Raw genomic sequence first — 8255 nt, forward strand, 5'->3', positions numbered from 1 at the left:
GACCTGGCAAACATGACGCTGAGATGACCTGGCAAACATGATGCTGAGATGACCGAGTGAGCACTGGACAGTGAAATTCATCCTGGCTGAGTGAATCTGTATATGTGGGGGTTAGTTCCCCACTCCCACTCCCAGAGTGGGAGTGGGAGTGGGAGTGGGAGTGGGAGTGGGAGTGGGGAAGTCTGAGCCCCCTGGGAACCTGGCAGCTCTGACCCACTAAACAGGCAATCACTGTGAGGACAATCACTCTGTGCATATAAGCACTACTGTATAATGTAACAGCTCTCTACTTATGTATCTAAGTTTAATTCTTAAATTCATTATCTGGTAATTTGAGCATTATGCTCCTAAAATCTTTTATTATTACTCAACTATAAATGACTTTTTTCCCATTAAACAAAAAAAAACTTCATTCTTAATTATTTAACTATAAACTTTTTATTTAAGAAGAGTTTTACGAGGTATATATGCTATTTCAGGTCCTTGTAAAGCACCTTGTAAGGTGCCATAGTGGTAATCATCATCTCTGTAGCTTTGTCTTGAGTGCCATATACTGGAGTGCATCTGTGTGTTGTGCAGGTCATAGGTGTTAGTAAATGATTAATATTATTTTAAAATTGTGCAGTGGGATAATTTAGTAAATTAGTTAAAATCTAACCTAAGGCAACCAATTTACGACATATAATGCGATTATTTTCATTGTGGCGTGAGGAGATATAATGACATGTGATGCTGTGTTAAGCTGACGCAGTCTGCTGTGTCAGCTTTGTTGCTGTGAAGAGTTTGTTGTTTATCAAAGTTCTGCTGTGGGGAGTTGCCTTGAACTGTGCTGAGCAAGAATTACTCATGGTTAATAACACCAGCATGAGTTTATTTTGCTGCGTTGATATTCATTTTCTACCCACCACAACAACACCAGCATCACGAGCGTTCCACATGGTATAATTTACACCCATACCCACTTCGATAACAGCATCAGTAAGTCCTTCTGCAGCTGTATTGTACACCTACACTCACTACAACACCAGCACGAGTGTTTCTGCCTCATAATATACACCTACACTCACTGCAACACCAGAACGAGTGTTTCTGCCTCATAATATACACCTACACTCACTACAACACCAAAACGAGTGTGTCTGCTGCATAATATACACCTACACTCACTACAACAGGAGTGAGTGTTTCTGCTGCATAATATACATCTACACTCACTACAACAAGAGTGTTTTTGCTTCATAATGTACATCTACACTCACTACAACAAGAGTAAGTGTTTCTGCTGCATAATATACACCTACACTCACTACAACAAGCGTGAGTGTTTCTGCTTCATAATATACATCTACACTCACTACAACAAGAGTGAGTGTTTCTGCTGCATAATATACACCTACACTCACTACAACAGGGGTGTTTCTGCTGCACAATATCCACAAGCACCAACAATGTAAGAGGTCACGTTGCACGTTAGAGAGTCAGTCAGGGCTTGTGACAGAGACTTTGTTCCTTAATGGACACATGTGTTCAGGGCATCGCCCAGCAGCTGCAGCCTGTGAGGTGTTATACTCACTTCTGCATGCCAACACTACATTGTTTCCAAGTTACTGTTATACAAATCACATTTTTGCTCAGTGATTATTGCCTGGACAGGCGTATTTCACATACCTTTGAACATTAATTTGGAATTATTGTTCCATATTACTAAGGGTTTTATGCAAATATGATTTAAAAGCCACGCTACCGGAGTTTTTGTTCAGATGAATTTACAGTCAGCTTAGTTATTAGTTTTCTGATTGGATAATGGTGGTGGATTATTATGGTACCTTGTTACATTTGTCTCGGTACTTGACTAGTTTTGTGTAAAGTCTTACGGACAATGAGCTGGTTCAGTGGGAATCTTTATAGATGGGTATTATATGCAGATGTTTAGATGGATATTAAGAGAACATATTTAGAGAGAGGAATTATTTGTTTATCTTCACACAGGCTCACCACCTGTCTGAAGAATCACTTTATGAATCTCCTGTTAATTTGTTTCCAATATCTCATCACTTGTCATCCCCTCATCCTCACATTAGGCAACAGATAATAAGCGAAGTTCTCCTCTTCTCCTTCTTTCACTTCGATGTTTATTGTCTTTGTTTTCATTTACTTTGATTCTCCCTATATTACCTTCTTCATCTCCTGGTTTACTGAAAGCATTTCCACGAAGGTCTTCCTTAACCTCCCCCTCCTTCGTTATGACTTTCCACTTGTTCTTTTGGAAATATCTTTCCCTGATACTTCCTGCCATTCGTCTTCATCTTTCTGAGATGTAGACGAATGGTTCACAGAACCGACAAGTTGATGAATTAGACACATGTGCAACACTTGGGTATCTTTATTAAGGAAACGTTTCGCCACACAGTGGCTTCATCAGTCCATAACAAAGGAGAACGGGGAAGAACAGGAGGAGTTTGAGATAATCAGTCCCTCAGCCTTGAGTCGATGTAGTCAGTCCATCAATGTTGAAAAGAATACAGCATATGTGCGATGAAGTAGCTTATATACTGTAGGCAGGAGAGGTGCAGCAGTCGTAGGTGGTGTCACATTTGTCCAATGTGGAAGTAGGTCGTGCCCAAGGTCGTGTCCAAGTGTTAGGCAAGTGAAGAATTCCCAAGTATTAAGATCCCAAGATGTTGCTGTGTTCTTCCCCGTTCTCCTTTGTTATGGACTGATGAAGCCACTGTGTGGCGAAACGTTTCCTTAATGAAGATACCCAAGAGTTGCACATGTGTCTAATTTATCAACTTTCTGAGATCTTTATTTATTTTATGAACATTCTTATTAACAGTAGTCCTTCTCTCCTGTGCACTGACTGCCTTAAATACTTCATTCATCTTAGAGTCCAGCCAACAATATATACCTTTGTGACCACAAACTTTTTGATTCAACGTTACCAGCATTGATGTCCAGTTTATTTGACATCTAATTTACACTCTTACGTTTGCTAGTTCTTCTTATTGTCTGAGTGCGTTTTTTTTTTTTTTTTTTTTTGGGTTTGTGTGAGACTGTATGAGACTCAGAATAAGCATATATGAGACTAGTGTTGTCAGATCGATTTCCTTAACTTCTCGTAGGATATGTCCCTTAGCTCCTGTATCAGTCTTCTTGCAAATCTTTGCACTCTTTCTAGTTTCTTGACGTGCTTGACCAGGTGTGCGTTCCAAAATGGTGCTGCATACTCCAATATGGGCCTGACGTACACGGTGTACAGAGCCCTGAACGATTCCTTACTGGGAAGTCGGAACGCTATTCTTAGTGTGTCCAGGCGTCCATATGCAGCAATATTAATTTGGTTAATGTGCGCCTCAGGAGATATGCTCAGTATTATACTCACCCCAAGATCCTTTTCCTTGAGTGAGTATTGCAATCTTTGGCCCCTTAGTCTGTACTCTATCTGCGGTCTTCTTTGCCTTTCTCCTATCTTCATGACTTGTGTGTGTGTGCGTGTGTGTGTACTCACCTATATGAGGTTTCAGGGATCGATTCATAGCTCCTGGCCCCACCTCTTCTCTGGTCGACACTAATTCATTCTCACCCTGCTCCACTAGCTTTATCATACCTCTTCTTAAAGCTATGTATGAAATTTGCCTCCACTACTTCACTCTCCAGATTATTCCACTTCCTGACAACCCTAAGGCTAAAGAAATACTTCCTTACATCCCTATGACTTATCTTGGTTTTCAATTTCCAATTGTGACTCCTTCTTCCTGTGTCCCACCTCTGAAACATTCGATCCCTGTCCACCTCGTTAATTCCTATCAGTGTTTTATACGTCGTTATCATGTCCCCCCTAACCCTCCTATAGTGACATCAGGTTGAGTTCCCTTAACCTCTCCTCGTAAGACATACCCCTCAGTTCAGGGACTAATCTTGTTGCAAACTTTTGCACTTTCTCCAATTTCATGACGTGTTTGACTAAGTGTGGGTTCCATACTGGTGCTGCATACTCCAGTATAGGCCTGACCTTCACGGTGTACAATGTCGTGAATGACTTCTTACTCAGATGTCGAAAGGCTATTCTCAGATTTGCCAAGCGCCCATGTGCTGCAGGAGTTATTTGATTGATATGTGCCTCAGGGAACATGTTCGTTATAATGCTTACCCCAAGATCATTTTGTTTAAGTGAAGTTTGCAGACTTTGATCCCTTAACCTGTACTTCGTCTGCTGTCTTCTTTGGCCTTCCCCAGTCTTCATGACTTTGCACTAGCTGTGGTTAAACTCCAGGTGCCAGTTGTCAAACCAAACTTGTAGCATGTATGATTGTATTTTTCTCATCTGTTTCACAACATCAGCGAACAGCGACACTTCTGAATCTATTCCTTCCATCACGTCATTCACGTATACAAGAAACAGCAGCTGACCTAGGAGTTACCCTTGTGGAGACCCACTCGACATATGCGCCCACTCTGACACTTCATCACTTACCAATACTCGTTGTTTCCTTCCTGTGTGTGTGTGTGTGTGTGTACTCACCTAGTTGTGGTTGCAAGCGTCGAGTCACAGCTCCTGGCCCCGCCTCTTTACTGGTAGCTACTAGGTCCTCTCTCTCCCTGCCCCATGAGCTTTATCATACCTCGCCTTAAAACTATGTATGGTTCCCACCTCCACTACGTCACTTTCTAGGCTATTCCACGGCCTGACAACTCTGTGACTGAAGAAATACTTCCTAAAATCCCCTTGATTCATCTGAGTCTTCAACTTCCAATTGTGACCCATTGTTTCTGTGTCCCTTCTCGGGAACATCCCGTCTTTGTCCACCTTGTCTATTCCGCGCAGTATTTTATATGTCTTTATCATGTCTCCCCTGACCCTCCTGTCCTCCAGTGTCGTCAGGCCGATTTCCCTTAACCTTTCTTCGCAGGACAATCCCCGTGGCTCTGAGACTAGTCTTGTTGCAAACCTTTGCACTTTCTCTAATTTCTTGACGTGCTTGACTAGGTGTGGATTCCAAACTGGTGCTGCATACTCCAGTATGGGCCTGACGTAAATGGTATACAGAGTCTTAAACGAATCCTTACTGAGGTATCGGAACGCTATCCGTAAGTTTGCCAGGCGCAAGTATGCTGCAGCAGTTATCTGATTGATGTGCGCCTCAGGAGATATGCTCGGTGTTATACTCACCCCCAGATCTTTTTCCTTGAGTGGTGGTTTGCAGTCTTTGGCCATCTAAACTATATTGTGTCTGCGGTCTTCTTTGCCCTTCCCCAATCTTCATGACTTTGCATTTGGCAGGGTTAAACTCAAGGAGCCAGTTGCTGGACCAGGCTTGTAGCCTGTCCAGGTCTCTTTGTAGCCCTGCCTGATCCTCATCCGATTTGATTTTTCTCATTAACTTCACATCATCTGCAAACAAGGACACTTCTGAGTCTATCCCTTCCGTTATGTCGTTCACATATACCACGAACAGCACAGGTCCTAGGACTGACCCCTGTGGAACCCCGCTTGTCACAGGCGCCCACTCTAACACCTCGTCACGTACCATGACTCGTTGTTGTCTCCCTGTCAGGTATTCACTGATCCACTGCAGTGCCTTCCCTGTTATGTGTGCCTGATCCTCTAGCTTTTGCAGTAACCTCTTGTGAGGAACTGTGTCGAAGGCCTTCTTGCAGTCCAAAAAAATGCAGTCGATCCACCCCTCTCTCTCTTGTCTTACTTCTGTCGCCTTGTCATAAAACTCTAGTAGGTTTGTGACACAGGATTTTCCTTCCCTGAAACCGTGCTGGTTGTCAATTATACACTTGTTTCTTTCCAGGTGCCCCACCACTCTCCTCCTGATGATCTTCTCCATGACCTTGCATAAAATACATGTCTGTAGTTTAGTGCCTCATGTCTGTCTCCCTTTTTAAAAATTGGGACTACATTTGCCATCTTCCATACCTCAGGGAGTTGCCCAGTTTCAAATGATGTGTTGAAGATCTTCGTTAATGGCACACACAGTATCTCTGCTCCCTCTTTAATGACCCACGGAGAGATGTTGTCTGGTCCCACCGCCTTTGAGGTGTCAAGTTCGCATAGCAGCTTCTTCACCTCCTCCTTGGTTATATGTACCTCATCCAGCACTTGCTGGTGTACCCCCCTGTTCTGATTACCTGGAGTCCTACTGGTTTCCACTGTAAATACTTCTTTAAATCTCGTGTTGAGCTCCTGACATACCTCTCGGTCGTTTCTTGTGAACTCCCCATCACCCTTCCTCAGTCTGATTACCTGGTCCTTGACTGTTGTTTTCCTCCTGATGTGGCTGTACAACAGCTTCGGGTCAGTGTTGACTTTCGATGCTATATCATTTTCATATTGTCGCTGAGCCTCCCTTCTTATCTGTGCATATTCGTTCCTGGCTCTTCGGCAAATCTCTTTATTTTCCTGAGTTCTCTGTCTTCTGTACCTTTTCCATTCTCTAGTACATCTAGTTTTTGCCTCCCTACACCTTTGGGTGAACCAAGGACTCACTTTGTTCTTCCCATTATTTCTGTTTCCCTTGGGAACAAACCTCTCCTCTGCCTCCTTGCATTTTGTTGCCACATAGCCCATCATTTCTTGTACTGGTTTTCCCGTCAGTTCCCTCTCCCACTGAATGTCTTGAAGGAAGTTCCTCATGCCTGAGTAGTTCCCCTTTTTGTACTTTGGTTTTTCCCAACCTATTCCTGCTACTCTCTCCACTTGGAGCTCAACTATGTAGTCGAAGCACAGAACCACATGATCACTAGCTCCCAGGGGCCTTTCATACATAATACCCTCGATGTCAGAACTACTCATGGTGAATACAAGGTCCAGCCTTGCTGGTTCATCCTCTCCTCTCTCTCTGGTAGTGTCTCTAACATGTTGAGGCATGAGGTTTTCCAGTACCACATCCATCATCTTGGCTCTCCATGTTTCGGGACCCCCATGGGGCTCCAGGTTTTCCCAGTCAATCTCCTTGCGATTGAAATCACCCATAACTAGTAACTTTGCTCCCCCCATGTGTGCTCTCCTGGCCACCTCGGCTAGTGTGTCGATCATTGCTCTGTTGCTCTCATCGTATTCTTCTCTTGGCCTCCTGCAGTTCTGTGGTGGGTTGTACATTACTGCAATTATCACCTTATGTCCCTCAGACTGGATTGTTCCTACTAAGTAGTCCCTTTCGCCCGTGCCACCCATTCCTTCCATTTTCTCAAAACCCTACTGGTTTTTAATGAGCAGTGCAACTCCTCCTCTCCCTCTGTCTTTCCTGAGGATTTGATATCCAGATGAAAAGATTGAATCTGTTATTATTCTGGTGAGTTTTGTTTCTGTGAGTGCTATTATGTCTGGGGATGTCTCTTTGATTTTTTCGTGCCACTCCTCATACTTGTTTGTTATTCCATCTGTATTTGTATACCACACCTTCAACTTCTTTTCTAAGACTGTGGTCTGGGAGGTATATTGGGGTTGGGGAAGTGGGAGATCTGGTAAGGAACTATGGGTTGTTGCTGTGGGGGTGGAGTTTGTAATGTAGTGGGTGGGGGCATTGGATATGGCATGGGTGTTTTGATTTAGAGTGTTTGGTTGCACTGGGGTTGACCTGGTTGGGAGGCTTCTATAGGAAGTTGTGAGGGAGGCTGTATTTGATCTTCTTCCTGGGTCTGGGATCTCCTGTCTGTCTTCTCCATCCCCTGTCTTTCCTCCTTTCGCCTTTGTACCATCTCTCTCAGTTTCTGCCTTTCTTCTTGTGTTCTGTCGCGGTCGAGGTACACCTTCCTGTATGCCGGCATGTCCCTTAATCGTGCTTTCTCCTGCAGGATCCTGGTCTGAGTCGCTTCTGCCTTGAAGGTCACTTTCACTGGCCGGGTTCTTTTTTTTACAAACCCCCCTATTCTCCGAAAATTTTCCAGCTGGGTCATGTCGTCTTCTCCTATTGCTTTCATGATGCTTTCAATTGCTTTATTTTCCCCTTGTTTTCTTGCTTCATATGTTTCCCCTTCAACTTCCCGGAGCCCATACACAAAGACTGACCTCACCCTTTCATTCTCCCACTGCATATCCCTGTGTATCTCCTCATTTAATTTGGTTTCCTCCACTGCAGCTTTCCTTTCTTCAGTTTCACTGGCTAATGTACTTGGGCTCAGTGGCCTGTCATTTTCCCTTCTCGGCTTTCCTTGGGCTCTGTTGTTGTCTGTTAGGGCCTCCACATAAAGCTTAGCTCTTTCATTTACTACAGTCTCCTCTGATAGAGCTTCTACGTGCAGTTGTG

This window comes from Cherax quadricarinatus, chromosome 22 (assembly GCF_038502225.1).
Source record: "Cherax quadricarinatus isolate ZL_2023a chromosome 22, ASM3850222v1, whole genome shotgun sequence".
In the NCBI taxonomy this organism is placed as follows: Eukaryota; Metazoa; Arthropoda; class Malacostraca; order Decapoda; family Parastacidae; genus Cherax; species Cherax quadricarinatus.